We start from the raw sequence: 18,887 nt of genomic DNA, 5'->3' as shown, positions 1-18,887 counted from the left end.
CAGAGAGAGAGAGAAAGAGAGAATCCCAAGCAGGCTCCGCACCAGCAGCACAGAGCTCAATGCGGGGATCGATCCCAGGAACCGTGCAATCATGACCTGAGCTGAAACCAAGAGTCAGACGTTCAACTGACTGAGCCGCCCAGGCGCCCCGGTTCTTTTGATACTTGCTTCCAAAGCAAGTAATGTCAGCCATGAATAAAGGAAGGCCTAGGCCAGGAGGAAGCAGGTCAGAAGCTGGCATCTAAAGGAGACCTAGTATCTGGAATTGGACCACTCTTGGAAAAAGAGTCCTGGCTCTCTTGGTACCTCTGCCTCCATGTAGCCCAGCCAGGGGTAAGAGCCTTCATGATCTTGGCATGTGCACAGGTAGACAAACTGGTTGGTGGGCATCTTCAATCCATCTTGAATAGAAACTTCGGCAGCAATGGAATATTTACCTGAAAAAAAGGAGACAGAGCACTGAAGGGGAAGACTATAATATGACAAAGGGTCTTGGACACAGTAAGTAATCAATAACTGGAAGCTGCTATTGTAATTATTGCTGCTGTTGTGGGATGCTGTGTCTGTGCCTTGCTAGAGAACCAGCCAGTGAGCTACTAGCAACATCCCCAGGGATAATTCAATATAAAATATTCCCAGGAAACTAAAGCCTAAATGAGTCTACCCAAACGGCCAACAAACCAGCTGAAGCTTCATAAAGTACCCTGGGGAGCCTGCACCTCACCATCACTAATATCGAGATACCAGGATGCTGTTGGCACGTGGTCACCACTCATGCCCACCTGTTCCTCCTTGACCTCATAGTTCAAAAATTGTGATTCTAGATTCCCAGAGCCTTCCTGTAGAATGAGCCTCAGACTGCAGTTGAAAGACCCACTCTTTTCCCTTGCTGACACAGACTCCTCATGTGTGAAATGGAGATGATCCCCCCGTGCAGCCTACCACAGGACCAAGTGGGAGGAAGTGTGTGAAAGGAGGTAAAAGACTGCTGAGCCCTACACACGTAGAGGCAATGACATTACTCTGCCGACGTCTTGCCATTGTCTTCTGACTTGGGAACTTATTCTTTATTAAAATCTTATTATTGCATCTTCTGTGTTTCCTCTAAACTGCCTCAGATCCTTTGAGGAACTAGGAAGCGTTTACTTCCATACATACCTCCATAAAATAAAAGCCTACATGGAACCTAAAAGCAAAATTACATGTATAGATCTAAATGCACCTGTATGTGTATAGACACGTGTGTATGCACATAGTCACACAGATATTTATACAGATGTATATACAATAATGTAATATATATAATTTGTCCTCTGTACCAAACTCAATGGACCACCTATGAAAGCAGGTGAAGCATTTGCACAATTAGTTTAAAAGATTATTATTTAAAAACAGAAATAGCTTGGAGCAGATGATTGAAAATCATTCCTTGCTGCAACTCAAATGAAGGAAGCTGTCTGATTCTTGGAAATTTAGACATTCTTCTAGTAATTTAGCACAAAAATGGGCCTGGCTCAATCTGCTCTTCACATTTTGGTAATTTAAAAGGACATAACGGAATTTTATTTTAATGGTAATTGCAAACTCATGCAGAAAATGTAAATGCACATTTCATGATTAGCTTACAGCATAAACTATGGCTTCTATTAATGTATTCCAATTTGTAATTCCTTTCACAGTATGAGATTTGAAAGCTGTGATTAAAATTAATTAGGTTAAGTAAAGTTTATCCCCCCTGAGCACTTCTATTGGGAAAAAGCAAGAGGAAAATGTGAACTACATCTGGCTCTGCAGGAAGCTGTGTCTTCACAAGAAGTCGGCTGACTTCTTTTCTCCTCACAGAGGTTGCATGCTGCTTATTTGGCATACCTCAAGCACCATTTATCTCCTCAAGGAGCTAATTGAACCATTAAACTATTCTGTGCTGCCTCACAAAAACCAGACTGTGACTACATCATCTTCAAATAAGGATATAAGGTAGATCCATCCATTGTTTAAACACAATAAATCTGGGGGGGGGGGGGGGGAACGTACATCTGGTAAACCTAAGGTAATGCTGGCCACCCAGAATTCAGTACCATAATTGCTATGAAGGAGGTGCCAAATGAGGGAATAAAGATAATGACTAATTAACACCTGTACTGAGCTCTCTGCTTTGCACATTGTCTTAAATATTACCTCAGTTGATCTCCTCAACAATCTTGACAAGGAATCCTTACTGTTCTCCCATTTCACAGATGAGGATACTGAATGTTAAGTGAGGTGCCCAGGATCAAAAAGTGCTGGAGATTAGACCCAGTTCTAATCCTACACTCTTAAGGCTCAGCTCTATAGCTACACAAAACAAAATAAAACAAAACTTTCAACCTATGTCTGGCCTATGTCTTCACAATAAGTTGAAATTCATTACTAAGTATCATATGATAGGAACTAAGGCAAAGGTTAACAGCTCCAGAATGGTGTCACACATCCCAATAAGTAAAGCATAAATTTGGACGGCCAAGACAAAACAAAGTGAAAAACTGACCAGGGACACTCTATTTCTACTTCTTCTTCTTCTTCTTGTTTTTTTGTTTATTTTTTTTATTTTGAGAGAGAGCGAGCAAGAGTGAGCACATTCATGTATGGACAGGGGAGGGGCAGAGAGAGAGAGGGAGAGAGAGAGAGAGTCCCAAGCGGGTTCCACACTGTCAGGACAGAGCCCAACTCGGGGCTCAAACTCAACAGATCATGACCTGAGCCAAAATCAAGAGTCAGGCACTGAGCTGACTGAACCACCCAGGTGCCCCAGCAACACTCTACTTCTTACCGAAGACACTGGTGAGAGCTCTCCAGTCTTCCTTTACTGTCCCTTTGCTTGATACCCAGCAACTTGTGCTGCCCCTGGCTCATGTCCTTTGGCACAGTGAAGTCCCAGTTCTGGTCCAAGCCCTGGGAATACAGACACGGACAACATACATCCTGTGTCTGAGCTAGCCTGTCCTATGTCCTGAGTCATGATAGACCCTCATCTCCTGTGACTCATCCTACCTGGCTCTCCACACTGTCTGCCCTGACTGTATCCAGGGAGGACTAGCTGGTCCTATCTGTTAACTTGTGATGATGTGAATTAACATGCCATCAAGGAAGGAAAAAAAATACCTCTCCCTGGGCATTTTAGTTTTTTTTTTTAACTTTTTAAATATTTATTTATTTTTGAGAGAGACAGAGTGTGAGTGGGGGAGGGCCAGAGACAGAGGGAGACACAGAATCCGAAGCAGGCTCCAGGCTCTGAGCTGTCAGCATAGAGACTGATGCGGGACTCGAACTTATGAACCGTGAGATCATGACCTAAGCCAAGGTTGGATGCTTAACGAACTAAGCCACCCAGGCACCCCTCTCCCTGGGTATTTTAAATGGCACCTCTTCTAGTGTAGTGAAGAAAGAAGTAGCTTTCAAGTATGGAAAACTGGATTTCACTAATAGTTCTGCCAAGGACCTTGGATGACTATTTAATCTCTTCTATGCCTTTAAAATGGGTGCTTTTTGTCTGCTAGCACTGATAGAAATTTCTGTGATGATGGCAATGTTCTCATTCTGTACTTTAAATAAGGTAGCCACTAGCCCATGTGGCCAATGGCTACTATATTGAGCAAAGCAGGCATATGATCTCTTAAGCCTCTTTCCTCTCTAGAGCTCTATATAAAATAAAATCTAAAGGTGGGAACTTCTAGCTCATATGAGAGGAGATTAGTTGGAAAGATGGGGGAGTAGGTAGGACCTAATAATGACCCTTATATCCTGCAACATGGAAGACCACAAGCTCCTAGAGACTAAAGGCAACACATTCTTGCTTTTTAGGTGGACGATGGTGTAAGAAGACTCTTCTATCCACAGTGGCGGCTGGGCCCAGTTACATGTTCACGGGTGGCCAGTTCCTACAGCCTATTTCTGGTATGATGTGGGCATGCTGAAATACCAAAAAATGAGCAGGGAGTAGCCTCCAGAACCAAACTAGCCTCTGCTTGCAGAGGCTCCCAATAATCTTGCTCCTCTTCCTGCTGCCTGTGAGTGAGGAGTTAGTGAGCTCTCCTTACATCTGCCCGCCTATGAGGAGCACAGTGCCTGAAAATATCTTAGCTCTGCTGGCAAATAACATTCTATTAAATCTGTCCAGTAGCAGGACTAAACGAACCTGTGAACTCCTCTTTCCTAAAAATCCATTCAATTCAACAAACAGGGACAGCACTGAATCATGGCTGTGGAAAAATAAGATGTATGAGATATGGCCCCTGACCTGCAGGCAGGTGTGGTCTGGGGGATGACTGCAAATTCACTGTCCTGTGCCATAGGTTAGAGGCAGCAAGCTATCACGGGAAGTTTCTAAACGAGCTTAGATTTTTATATTTGTAAACGTTTCCCTCGTGAGCATATACAACACTTGATAAGTTTTAAAAATTAGCTAAAAGGATGTTTACAGACTATTAACTCTTAGGAAGGCTTTTTGAACCTGTTATTTCAAAAATCTCCCAAATTTTGTCTTTCGGGGACTTTGTACATTCTGGGGTAAAACTCTGGTTTCATTGTTGCTGAAGAAAAAACCACCCACAGAGGACAAGGCCATGTGAGTATTGTTTGATATTCTTAAGTCCCATACTCTGAAACCAAGGAGTCTCCAAAGATAAAGAATATTTCCCTAAAATTCAGGAATTAAATGAAGGACTGATTTTTTTTACATGATACTTAAATTAAAAAGAACAAACAGCATGTGCTTAGAAGTTAGAGAACATGGTTGGGGGGTTACTGTCCTCCAGGCAAGGAGCAGAATTGACTCCATGTTAAACAGCGAGAGTATCCTTGTTCTCAGATGTCCCCTCTCCACACAAAAATATCCATTTCTGTCTTCTAGAACCATAGAAATTGGAGGTAAAGGCGATCTTTTTTTTTTTTTTTTTGACATCTATTCATTTTTGAGAGACAGAATGCAAGTGGGGCAGGGTCAGAGAAAAAGTGAGACACAGAATCCTAAGCAGGCTCCAGGCTCTGAGCTGTCAGCACAGAGCCTGAAGTGGGGCTTGAACCCACAAACCGTGAGATCGTGACCTGAGCTGAAGATAGACACTTAAAGACTGAGCCACCCAGGTGCCCCAGAAGTAAAGGTGATCTTGGGGAATATTTTGTCCAGCCTCTCCATTTCATAGCAAGAAAACAAGTTGAGAGATTCCCATGGACTCTGAACAGGAACTCCTGGCTCTGCCCTGCCTTCTAATCAGATAGACTAATTCTATTTAATAGAAATCCCTTCCAATAAACCCTTCCCAGAACAGGGGAAGGACTCAGGGGTGGAAGAAGCGTCCGCAATCCCTGAACGCTGCTTTTTGGGTCTGGCATTCCCATCTCCCAGTCAGCAGAGCCAGACTGACTTAGGGAAGAAAGTAATGGTTACAGTTTCCAGCTTTGAGGTCAGACATCACATATTCACAACTTCACAGAACTGGCAACTCTGAACAAATTACCTCACGAAGCTTGAGTTTCCTTTTTAAATAATTGAACCAATTCATAATGCTTTTGTGAGGAACAAATGCAGCAGTTAAGCCTTTACAAAGATTAAGCAATCCATAAATGTTAACTGATTTTATATTATTATCAAGAGGTGACTATTCTGAATTTGTACGATGAATCTGGGGGATTTAGCAATTGGGAGACCCTGGTTCTGACAAGATACGGGGTCTTTGGGGCATTACTTCACCTCTCCCTGCCTCAGCTTCCTTATGCGATGGGGCCTCACTGATCTCTCACTGATCTCTCAGGATTGCTTTGGGGGTTAAATGATACAGAGTATGTAAATGAACATTAATTCTTCTATCCAGTAGATGCTGGAGAGCTGTTTATCTGTATTTCAGCAAGTCATGGCAAGAGTCCTCTAAGGAGAATCAGAAGATCCTGTGACAGGACAAGAAAGCTAGTGACCTGTGTCTGGGCTTCTCCATCCTGCATGGCCAGGCTCTTCTGAGACACCCTGAGGACCGTGTATTTTAGGAGGAGAATTGTGCTTCCTCCTCATACCTTGACAACTTTCCCAGCAAATGTCTTCCTAAGCTTCAGTTCATGTGGGGACTTCAGGAAAGGATCTGTCTTGTGTGTCCAGCTTTTCTTATCTAATGCTGCTCATGAGATATAAACTCCCTGTGCTTGGGCTACAGCTCTTCCAGTCAGAGAAAGGGTCCAGATCTACCCAGACCTTCATGCACTCTAGGGCATAGGAGTGATGATACATTATGTATTAATTTCCCACCCCTTTAGATTATCAATTTTTTGCAAATGTCCTGCAATATGCATGATATATTAATATAGTTACACACACAAATATTCATAGTGAGGTGCATGCTGAAAATGATTTTACAGATGGGGCGGACAATCAAGTAATTTGGGAGATTTCTGCCCTAGAGGTCAGCCAGGGACACAGGACTCACTCACAGCTACAGCCAGCCCCATGGAGAACGAGAGGCAGGGGGACTGAGCCTAGGGGAGCCCTGAAAGGTTTGAAGAATCTCAGATCCTGGGAGGATTTCAGAGATCAAATGGGCTGAGCCAGGCAGAAAGTTGTTCTAAGAATGCCCCCTCCCTTCCAGGTCACACATGAATGCCCAGGCCCAGGCCCCCAGGCTGGGGAAGACAAGCAGAGTCCTTGGTGTCCACTTAGGGGGCCACCACTACATATAAACTCAGTATGTCCTGTCTGTTGCCAACCCACCTCAGAGTGTATGTTGTCCTCTAAATGAAGTGTTATCCCGGTAAATGGGTGGCTGTGAATGGCAGGGGTAGCCCTTGACTCTTTTTATTGTGAGCCCTTTCCATGAGCACATCCTGGACTGGATCTTTCCCACTTTTTTTGTTTGTTTAATTTTCTGTTTTAGCACTACCAAGGGAGAGGGGTCTCCACTTCCTGGGGAATAAGAGGAGGTTGGCTGGTTGGTTTTACTGAAGGGTGGGGCATGGGCATCGGGGTTTGCAAAGGCAGAATCCAGGTAGTGGGGGAGCAAGATGTCAGGGGAGAACATCATGCAGTTTATAAAGGGGTGTAAACCTCACAGCCACTAAACCTGGGTATTGTTAATTTCCACTTTTCTGAGAGGAAATGGAAGGTTTAAGCCACTTCTCCAAAGCTATACAATAAGCTAGTGACTCAAATGAGCCTTTAGACTCCCAGGCTGGTCTTTTGGCTCTACCTTGAATCTCATAGTGTTGCAGTGCTTTAGGGGCACGATGGGATTAAATTAAATTAAATTAAATTAGGGGATTAGCTTGCAAAGCTGTGACCAAAATTTCCTTAAGGAAGATGTTAGTTCTTGGTAGTAACTGCCCAGCTGGGTCTGACTGTGGGGTTCAGGTTCCTCCCCAGACTGAGTCTGGCTTTTTTTAGCCACTAGGTGGCAGTACAAGCACAGCCTTCCAGAGACCAATTTCCATCCACTACTGTGGCAGTGACAAGCAAGGGGTTTCCTAACCAGGCTGGGCTTAGTCAACCCACAACTCCAGTGTCGCAGTATCAGTTTCAGTGTGTTTGGTTATCTGGAGTTTTCTCTGAGCTCTCCAACCTTACCAGAGGCTGCATAGTTTTGCTGGGGAGATACCAGCTGCGGGACTTTCTACTGAATAAAGTACAGTGAATGAGGGAAAAGCTTAACTGGACTCCCCACACTCTGAATACCAAGTTGCTGCCATCCCTGTGAGTAGGCAGAGCTGCCTGGGGTCCTAGAAGGAGACATCCCGGGTCTCCTGCATCCTCAGGCTGCTTAACGTCCCAGTTACTCTCAGTGATGTGACCTGCTACGGAGAAAGGACTGTTCAAAGGGAATTGGAGACTCAGAAGTGGAGATTTACCAGGAGCAAATTTCTTCCAAAACAGTAATGTGCAGTATTCACATGCTGAAGAAAGGCATCTTTGGGGGTGAAGCAGCCTGCCTGTCTCTAGAAAGGAGCACCCTGCACCAAAATTGATTACATGATTAATATTTGTTAATGCATATTAAGCACACAGTAAGTACTGTATTACACACTTAACACAGATCACCTCATTTAGTCAGACTGTGACTGAGAGGTATACACTATTACTCTCCTGATCTTCAGGACGCTGAGGGTTAGACAGGTGAGGTGATTTGTCCACGCCCTAGAATTAGATCTCTCTGATTGAAAGCCTATACTTTGTCTCACTATATTTGTGTTTAGCACCTCCTTTCACAGTGCATGGTGTCTCATCCTACCTCTGCCACAGAAGAGGGGGCACGCAGATAGGGCCCCGTGTTCTATTGCAGAATTCTTTGGTGAGTAAGAGCAAGATGCCAAGATGGAGGGTCTGGGTTGGTGCCACCCTCACACAGCAACCTGGGACCAGCATGAAGACCCTGCAGGCCTGTCTCAGCAGAAGTTCGCCTAGATGGGCTCATCCCGAAGGCCAGGGAGGCTTGACACTGATCCTCTTTGATCCTGACAAGCAAAGGAAGACCGAAGGAGTCCAGATGATCAGGCAGGTAGCTCAGCAACACAGCCAGCATATGTGAAGGGATTCGTAGGTAGTCGTCTGGATACACGCTTCTTACTTTTATCAAATCTGGTTTGATCAAGTGGCAATTGCTGCTTCTCTTTTGTGCCTCTCGATGGAAATCCTTAGGTCTTAGGGTCAATTTGGAGATAAGATAGTGCAGCCCAAGGATCTTGATTTCACTCAAGGAAACAATCCTGGAATTGCAAATTGTCCTCTAGGTTTATTTCCCAAATGCTGTCCATGATGACACTTTCCTTGGTTGGCATCAAAATGAAGACAAAAGGACAATGTGATCAGTTTTCCGTAAAGCTACATTTGTTAGGTTTAGAGAACAATCCCCAATGTTTAGATTCCATCTTTCCTATTTCTTTATAGTTAAAGTGTTTCTCTCAGGAAAGAGTGGAAGTTGATTTATATCTTAATCATGTTCCCTGTAAAAACAAAAACTTGACAAGCCTATGTAGTGTTCCCCTTTTTCTTTTTAAAAAATTCTACAGATTAATATCTGGGAACCCCAGCTCTGGGTAGTTCTCAAACTTCCTTCACCTGAGCACGCGGGGAGTGTTTCAAATACTGCCATCTAGTGGTCATCCTAGCACACACTCACAGACTCTGAGAAGGTAAAGGGTAAGCATGTGAACACATGGGGTGGGTGTGTGTGTTCAATTAGGTGCCGACAAGCGGAGATGTGTTAGCATGGAAAAATGCAGGTTTTGAAAACTGTGTAGAAATATTCGGAGCGAACAGACCTCCTACTCCAAAACCATGTGGGCAGAATTGAAAGCAGGTGCGTGGGATTAGCACTCTGTATTTTTTCCAACTTCCACCAGTGAAAGGGCAGCAGCACAAAAACATTCATGCTCAGGAGTGCTATCAGCTAATAGGACATGAGAAGTTGTAGAGGAAAAGCTTTCAAGACTAAACTTGAACCAAATGTGTTCACAACGTAACTCATACCTTTTGAACAACAGAGGCATCTTTTCAAACTCCAGGAAGACCCATCAACCTTTCGAAAATGGGTAAATATGTATTTCTGCAAGAACCCAGTGCCCTTAGGGGAGGGAAGATGTGCGTTTGCAAATACCAGTCTTCATCTTTCAAGTGACCTGCATCTAGACCTGGCCCCACCAGCCACTGGTATATCCCACTTCTGTCCTCTGTGGCCACTGGAGCTTCTGGAGCTCTCTGTCCTCAGCCTCCCATTGACTTCTCCAAACTTGCTGCTTAAATATTAGATAAACTGGACTCCCTTTCATACTGCGAGAGAGAGAGAGAGAAGGGGAAAGGGGAGAAATGCAAAAAGCCCCAAGTTTAAGTTAGACGGATGATGGCTATTGGATCCTTAGAAGGCCTGCATCTGCACAGTCCTTCTGAAACCAGAAGGCCTCCTGTAGAAAAGGCTTTAAACCATATGGTACTCTGTAACTCACCTGAGTTGCTCTGAAATGAGTCAGGGAAATTCAGGTTCTGGACACTGGTGCATGAGCAGGCATCTGTAACTTGCTAACAGGTATATTCTGAAGGGTCACATGTGTATCCGCACTATTTGAAATTTGAAATGCATTTACACATAAAACCAATAAGCTACAGTGCTTAGGCTCCCAGCCTGGCTCAGGAAACCCACTTAACCTATTCTGTGGTTCTGAGCTGCACTTCAGACCTCCCTGAAGCCCCCTGAGCTTTCCCTGAGTGGGGCACATGGGTGGGGATGGGGAGGTTCTGCTGAGACTTGATCATTGATTCTTTTAATAATTCTCAGTAGAAATTCTAGGCACATCAGAAGAGTACCCGGAGGTGGGGGGGGGGGTGGACTAGAAATAAAGAAATAAATGTGAATATAATTAATCACATTTGCCAAGGGGAATGTGTTCAAAGAATTCTTCAAGAAGACAGCTGCCAATAGCTAAAGGAGGAAACTGCAAGGATACAGACAGAATTATTAAGGTGCCCTTGCTCTTTCGGGCTCTGGACAACCAGGCTTGCTGTTGCTCCTTTCAGTTTCCTCCTTGACGGTCTGCCTGTCAGGCAGTGCGCTCCAGGACAGCTCTGTGCCCCTTGGGTCTGGCTCATAGTAGGTGTTCAATAAGCATCTGATGGACTGAACTGCCAACAGCAGGCATAATCTATTTCTTCTGTTCATTCTATGTATATAGTAAGTGCCTGCTGTGACGTAGGTGTGTGCTAGGTAATGGGATCAACACAGAGCAGGGGAGATTGGGTTCCTGCTTTTATATGGGCCCACCAAAGATGTCTTCATCCTGACCCCTACAAGTATGTTGTTACCTTAAATGAAGGAAGGGACTTGGCAGAAGTAACAAAGTGAAGGATCTTAAGATAGGGAGATTATTCTGAATTATCTAGGTGGGCCCAATGTAATCAGGAAGGTCCTTATGAGAGGTCACAGAAATACAGGACCAGGAGCCAAGGAACCTAGGCAACTTTTAGAAGCTGAAAAGGCAGCAAACTGATTCTCCCCCGGAGCCTCCAAGAGGAGCACAGCCCTGCTGACTCATTGAGTTTAGCCTAGTGACACTGATTTCGGACTTCTGACCTCCCACACTGAAAGATAATAAATTTCATTGTGCTTAAAGCCACTCAGCGTATGGTAATTTATAACAGCAGCAATAGGAAATGCATATAGCTGTATTTAGCTGAATATAGTTGTAGCTTATTAGACATTTTGCATAATGTTTAACAGGCATGAAAAAAGTAATCCTAATAAATTGTGATAATAGAGGGAAGTATAGAGTGTTGTTTAGCTCATTCACCTTATTATCTTTTTAGATTGGCTTAATAATTCATCCTTCTTATTGCCAACCAGAGGACCTGTGTGTGGCTGTACCTTTCTGGAGTAGCAAGAATTCACACTTTGTAGCTTCCGATATCAAGTCCTGAAGCCTCAAATGCTTGTAAAAATATTTGGTGGATGAATCCCTTCCTATGACAACAACTTTCACGTAGGAGGAATACTATTCCTTAACTGACACTAAAGTTCAACCTGGTTTTCTGGTCACAGCACCCTTAAAAATAGAGAGGAGATATTTGCATTCCATTTCTCCAGTAGGGAAACTGAGGCAAGGCTCTGATAAAGTTTGCTTTGCCACTCACAAGAATAAGAGCTCAAAGGGCTCTGGGATACCTCAGTCGGTAGAACATGTGACTCTTGATCTTGGGGTTGTAAGTTTGACCCAACATTGGGTGTAGAGATTACTTAACAACAAAATCTTCAAAAAAAAAAAAAAAAAAAGAATATGGGCTCAACTCTTTTGACACTTCAACCAAGGGCTTTCCCTTGGCAATTGGTTGCTGTTTCCCAAGGCATTAAGAAAGAGAAAGGCATTAAACACACAGCATGAAGGATATGGTCAGCTTGCTACCAGGAGAGGAGAGGACTTCTGGAGAAAGACTAATGATCAGAACCTATGGAATAAGAAAGCCTCCAGTTTTTAAATTAAAACGTGGGGGAAATTTTGACAACTGGAAGAGTTTCATTTTGAAACTCATTTAACCCAAAAAGTCAAAACGAAACTCCAGGGGCGTGAACCCACAACAATCAAAATAAAAACAAGTTTTCATAAACCCTTTGCAAAGCTAAATATAGATTTTTCAGATAGATCCACTCACCCCCAAATTCATGACTTTAGAACTATTTCAAACATTATTTTAAAAAAGTGTATCAATCAAAAGTAGTTTTGTGTGGGAGGTGGAGTAAAGCTGGGCGTGTATGTATGTATGCATGTGTGTGGGGGGGAGTATTTCTCTGTTTTGCACCCCCTGCCCCCCACCAAACTGTCAAGATGTTTTTAAATACCATTTGTGGTCACCTACACTGGTAATATTTTCTAATTGTGGTCAAAAGAAGCTGACTAAAGGTTTGTGTGTTTGCTCCAAGAGGAAACTGTCAAATATGGGTGCCTTAGCGTGCCTGCAGTCATTTTATTTCTGACCTGGTTTGCAGGCGTATTTGTATGAACCTCTTTCTGTGTGCTGACCAAAGGGAGAGCGGAATTAAAATTGGAAACCTAAATCCTCCAGCTGCAGCAGGAAACACTACATAAGGCCCTGTCCTTTTTCTGCTTTGCCAACTTCCCCCTGTGCCCGGGAGGAGGAGGAAGAGGGAGGGGGGCTGACAAGTCGGCCGGGAGTCACCTGTGGCCTGAGGGTTACCCCGGAAAGATGGCCTCTCAGGCTCCTCCACGTGTGGTGAGGGCTTTGAACTAGGATGTTTGAACTGCTGAGCAATTTCTTATTAAGACGTGAACACCAGAGTGTCAGCTGGAGCTTTAGGCTTTTATTTGTGGCAGGCTGTTTTCCTGCCACGGTTGTTGTGGTTTACCGTCTACCTGAGTGTTCAAAACTGCTTTGCAGAATCCAGTGGCTTTGCTTCAGATTTGGTACCTCTCATGCTCACCCAGCCTTGCCCCAGGGACACGTCCTGCTCTGCTTCTCCTCCAAGGCCACATGTGCTCGCAGGGGAGGAGAGTCACCTAGTGAACAGGCACCAACATTATCAGACCTTTAGCATAGTGTGTATTTCCAGGAATGGTAATTTAGGGAAAAACTGAGTTAGGTCTCCAGACCGCTGCGCAAAAGATGATTTCCCAAAACGACAATGAAAGTCAGTCATAAAACCATGTGGTCCAAGAAAGGAATTGTTAAATCAAAAGGCTTAGAATTTTTTGTCCTATGCCTACAAATTTATGCTAAAGAAAGAATCATAAATTTGTGAAAATTTTACAAAAATTTAAGTCACAAGGATGTTTATTAGGAGCTTATCATAGCAAAAAACCGGAAAAAATCTAAATAGCAAAGAGGTTACTGATTGAATAAATTATGTTATAATCATGTTATGTTGCCAAAATCAATGGCTAACATTTATTGAATGCTTACCATGTTCTAGGCATTGTGCTAATTGCTTTATGTGTGTAAATACATTTTTTTAAGTTTATTTTGAGACAGAGTGTGAACACAAGTGGGGGAGGGGCAGAAAGAAAAGGAGAGAGAATCCCAAGCAGGCTACGCACTGTCAGCACAGAGCCAGATTCGGGGCTTGATGTCATGAGCAGTGAGATCATGACATGAGCCAAAACCAAGAGTCAGATGCTTAACCGACTCAGCCACTCAGGCACCCCTATTACATTCAATCCTTAAAACACCCCAGGAATTTACACTCAGAAAGGTAAACTTTCTTATCCATGAACATAGTGCTCATATAGTGAGATAGATAGTGGCCCCCTGCAATTCATGTCCACTCAGAACCTCAGAAAGTGACCTTATTTAGAAATAGGGTTTTTGCAGAGGTAATTAATTAAGGATCGCAAGATGAAGTCATACTGGATTCATCAATGACTGGTATCCTTGTGTGAGAAAGGAGAGAGTTTAGACATGTAGAGACACAGGGTAGAAGTCTACATGAACATGGAGGCAGAGACTGGAGGAATCAGCTCTATGAGCCGAGGAATGTCAAGGGTTGCCGGCAGCTGCCAGAAACTAGGAAAGAGAGGTATGAAACAGATTCTCCCTTAGAGCTCCAGAAGGAACCAACCTTGCTTACACTTTGATTTTAGACTTCTGGACTCCTGAACTGTGAGAGAATACATTTCTGTTACCCAGTTTGTGGTAATTTGTTATGGCAGCCACAGGAAATGAATACAGATAGTGAGTAGTACACAGGGGATTTGAACCCAGGCTGACTCCAGGACCAGAGCTCTTCCATTGTGCTATGTAGCCTCGAAAAGCAGGGCTTAAAATTGTATACATAATGTCACATTTGTGTAAGGAATTTGAATATGTGCATGGAAAAGAACTGGAAGAATATACAGCAAAATGCTTATTTCTGGGTAGAAAGAATCCAGATGGATTTTAATTTCCTTCTTTTTGCTTATCTGCTTTTTCTTTTTTCAGCATTGAAGTGCAGTACTTTTCATGGTAAGATACACACTAAAGTATGTAAGAGTAAAGGGGCATCATCGTGTTGCAACTTACTCGCAAATGGTTCAGCCAAAAACTAATAAATATGTATAGACGCAGAGAGAATATGATAGAGCAACTGTGGGAAAATGTTAACCATTGGAGAATCTGGGTAAAGTGTGTATGGGAATTCTTTGCACTATTCTTGCAACTTTTCAGAAATTCTGAAATTATTTCAAAATTTAAAAATTACCCTTCCCCCCAAAAAGAGAGTCCTAACATGGAAGATACTCAAAGCTGAAACAGATAAAGCTTTATACACATAAATGTCAAGACACTGCCAATTTGTATATTCTAAGAATCAGAAAATTTTGAGGGATAAAAATAAGTATTTGCATTACTGCAAAGATGACTCTCAAAGGAAAAACAAATGCAGAGAGACAGAGACAGAGAGCTAAAGAGATAGAGAAAGAAGTGATAGAAGAAAACAATACCAAAAAGAAGTCCCTGGCCAATGATCACTGTAGGGCAAGGACACAGCTCTCCAGTGCCATTTTTTTGCATATACTTGACATGCAGTGATTTCGGGCTAGCTGACAAGAAGTTGGAAGAGGAGGGATCCCCGACTTGCACGGAAGGAGTGAGGCCCACAGCGCCTTTATAGCCCCCTCAAGTTCTGGTGGCGGCTTTGAGTCACTGGTTACTCATTCCCCAGAGGGTGGACGTTAATGATAACTATACGGATTACATTTTAAAAATAATATGGATCGACAAGCTAGAAAAGGATTTCATAGCCTTTTGAAAATGTGAAATTATTACCAGGCCACTTGATATTTTTGTTTTAGGAGGACAGAAATTTTAAATTTGTGCCAATTTTAAAGCTCACTTCCAACCAACGTCTCTAGTTTACCATCTGGACAAATACAGGGAACAGTATGGCCATAATTTGGACTTATATGAAAGAAAAGAAAGTCACACTACTAAATTGCATTATTTCAGATGATCCATTTCTCTATCGTTAATTTCTTTAAAAATCTGCGACCATTACAAAAAATAACCCAGGGTTACTGGCATGGTTTTACGTGTGTACAAGATATCGTGTCCCCGAGCTAGTTCTCATCCATTTGAAGGCACTGCTTGTTCCTTTCCTTCCAAGGTTGGTGAGGGGCAGGGCTGGAGTGAATGGGCCTTGCTTGGGAGTAGCCTCTCCTCTCCAAATGCACAGATAAATATATGGTTTGGCAAAAGCATATTGAATAGATTTTGTGAGCTCTAATTGAGTCAAAGAATAATAGGTCCATTTTTACTCCATTTTCAAGTTGTTTCACTTTCAACATTCCTTCGTCACAAAGGTTTGCTAATTGTTCCAATTTTCAGTGCCAAGTAATTTGTGCAGAGTAATTCCATAAATGTTTTCATTTCTGGGTTCCTGCGAAGGAATTCTCTTGCACAAAGCCTCTAAGTAGCCACTTGGAGGGAAAGGGTCCCACAGAGAGCATGGGTAGAGGCGGGACTCAGTCCTGCTGTCACGTGCACACACTCCGAATGTCCCTGGAGGTACAGAGTAGCACAATGATGTACTGGCTGCCCAGGATGCCACCCACGGATCATTCAAATAGAATTACCAGCCAGTGGGAGGGTGTCTGGGTAGGAGGTTTGTTGTGTGTATGTATTTTTTTCCTAATATATTTAAAACTAGTTTGAAGTACAAATGGGATGATTCCCTTTTTAGCCTTCCCTTTATGGAAAGAAAAGCAGCTTCTTGGTAAAATTCCAAATCATCAGCCCCACCTCCACTCAAAGCTCTTTGAACCTTTTTCTACCAGTTTTATCAATACTCTCTGCTCCAAGCCATTATCACAGTGTACAAAGAATGTGTCCTGTTGAGTCCCAAACCGTCCTTTTAAAGTGAAATATCCTGCCAAAGCCTGGCCTGGCTGTGGCATTTTTGACTTCTGTTCTTATTTCCTGGGTGACACCAATAGTGTTTACAAACTTATGCATACAACATGACCTAGTGATGATAAAGAACCCCAAGCCTAAGAGAGTTTTTATTTTATTGTTGAACTTTGTTTATTTATCTAGCTACACAACCTCTACACCCAATGTGGGGTTTGAACTCACGACCCTGAGATCAAGAGTCACATGCTTTTCCAACTGAGTCAGGCAGGCACCCCTAAGAGAGTTTTTAAATCATTTAGGTCGGCCAGTCTTCACGGTATCTGAGGAATTGGTGACATTGATTAGGACGCTGCATCCATCCTGGACCACCAGACTCAATTCTAAGGGAAAGACTGAAGCCATACACTAATGAGTTTTTATTTGACCCAATGACAAAGCTAAAACATTCCTTCTGGAAATGTTCCTAAAACAGGGCTTTCCTTGTTGAAAACGGCTAATGTTTTTGTGAGCTTGGTCAAGACTGTATTCTTATGTTTGAGCTCAGTGCACTTAATTCTATGGACAATCTCGGGTCTGTGTTCTTCTATCCTACCTTATGAAAGAGGTAGGAACCAGGTTCTTGCAATTCTAGTAACACGCAATGATTATGTACATTGTGTCTGATGAGTTGTAATTTTTCCATGTCGAGGAGAAGAAATCTAGAGTCAGAAAGATGGTTTTCTTGAAGGTTTACACACTGAGTTCATGATGCTTGAGCCAAAGTTCTAAAGGGCTACTCATTCCTTCAGGCCCTCACATAGCGGTGGAAATTCCTGAGCCTACAATCCATGTAACAGTCACCAGGTGAGCAAAAATACCCTGGGTGAAGGGTGCTGGCTCCTAAACTCCCATGTGCATAAGAATCAACCAGGGAGGGGCACCTAGGTAGCTCAGTCAGTTAAGCGGCACACTCTTGATTTCAGTTCAGTGCATGATCTCGTGGTTCGTGAGTTCGAGCCCTACATTGAGCTCTGCACTGACAGCCTGCTTGAGATTTTGTCTCTCTCTCCCTTTCTCTCTGCCCCTCCCCTGCTTGTTCTCTCTCTTTCTCTCTCTCTCTCTCTCTCTCTCTCTCTCAAAATAAATAAATAAATAAATAAACTCAAAAAAAAAAAAAAAAAAAAAAAGAATCAACCAGGGAAGGGGCAGTTAAAAACATAGGCTTTGGAACCCCTACACAGGCATCAATTCTGCAGGTGAGGGAGGGTGTGCATTTTGAACAAACACTCTGGGTGATTCCGATGCAAGCAATTTACAATGAGAAACAGTCCTATAGGCCCTAATGGCAAATATTCAGACGTTTGCCTTAACTCATAGTCTTTTGGTTTTCAGATTTCCCACTCAAAATTCTATTATTTCAAATATTTTTCCGAATAAACCCCTTTACAACATAAAGAGATACTTAATGTCATTAGTCATTAGGGAAATGCACTTGAAAATTAGAATGTGATATTACTACACACCCATTAGAAGAGCCATAATCAAAAAGACTGACAAAACCAAATGTAGATGGAGGACATAAGGAAAATGGAACCCTCAGGTATTGCTGATGGGAATGTAAAATGGTAAAAACCACTTTGGAAACAGTTAGTGGTTTCTTAACAAGTTAAACATATACTTACCATATGATCCAGTAATTCTGTTCCTAGGTATGTACCCAAGAGAAATGAAAATGTATGTCCACACAAAGACTTGTATGACATGAATAAATGTTCATGGCAGCATTATTCATAAACACCATAAACTGGAAACAATCCAATCCAATCAATCCAAACATCTACTGGTGAATGGATAAACAAAACGTGATACATAAAACACATGTATATAATCATATATATAATGCGATATGTAATACTATGGAATATTATTCAATATTAAAAAAGAATGAGCTACTGATTCATGGTACAATACAGACGAACCTCAAAAACATCATTGTGAAATGAAATAAGCCAGATACAAAAGACTGCAGATCATATGATTCCATTTAGATAAAATTTCTAGACAGGGCAAATCTATAGAGATGGAAAACAGATCATTAGTTTGCCTGGGGCTGGGAGTAGGAATTGACTGTGGACCAGCAGAAGGGAACATTTTGGCGAGATGGAAATGTTCTAACACTGAATTGGGAAAATGGAGGCAAAACTCTCTAAAGTTACTTTAAAAATCATTAAACTCCATGGGTACAAGGGATGGATTTTAAGGTACGTACTTATACCTCAAAAAAAGGTGTTTAAAGAAACAACAGGCTCTCGAAAATGGCAACAGAATGGTACCTGAGTAAATAAATTAACCGATCAACAATATTTCCAAGTATTTAGGAGAGGACGTTCAAAGAAGCGTATATGCACATGTGATTAAGCGCCTTCTGCGCTTCTTCTCATTCGTAGGTGGTGTTTTCTCCGCAGGCTTCGCGGGCTTATCCCCAACTTTCCAGTTGCTCTCAGCTTTTCTCTGCCTTAACCACCACTAGACTCTTCCCTTCAGGCTAGTAGGCAATGCCGGCCTTTTAGCT

Source organism: Leopardus geoffroyi, chromosome B2 (assembly GCF_018350155.1).
Source record: "Leopardus geoffroyi isolate Oge1 chromosome B2, O.geoffroyi_Oge1_pat1.0, whole genome shotgun sequence".
NCBI lineage: Eukaryota > Metazoa > Chordata > Mammalia > Carnivora > Felidae > Leopardus > Leopardus geoffroyi.
This window is presented reverse-complemented; position numbering follows the sequence as displayed.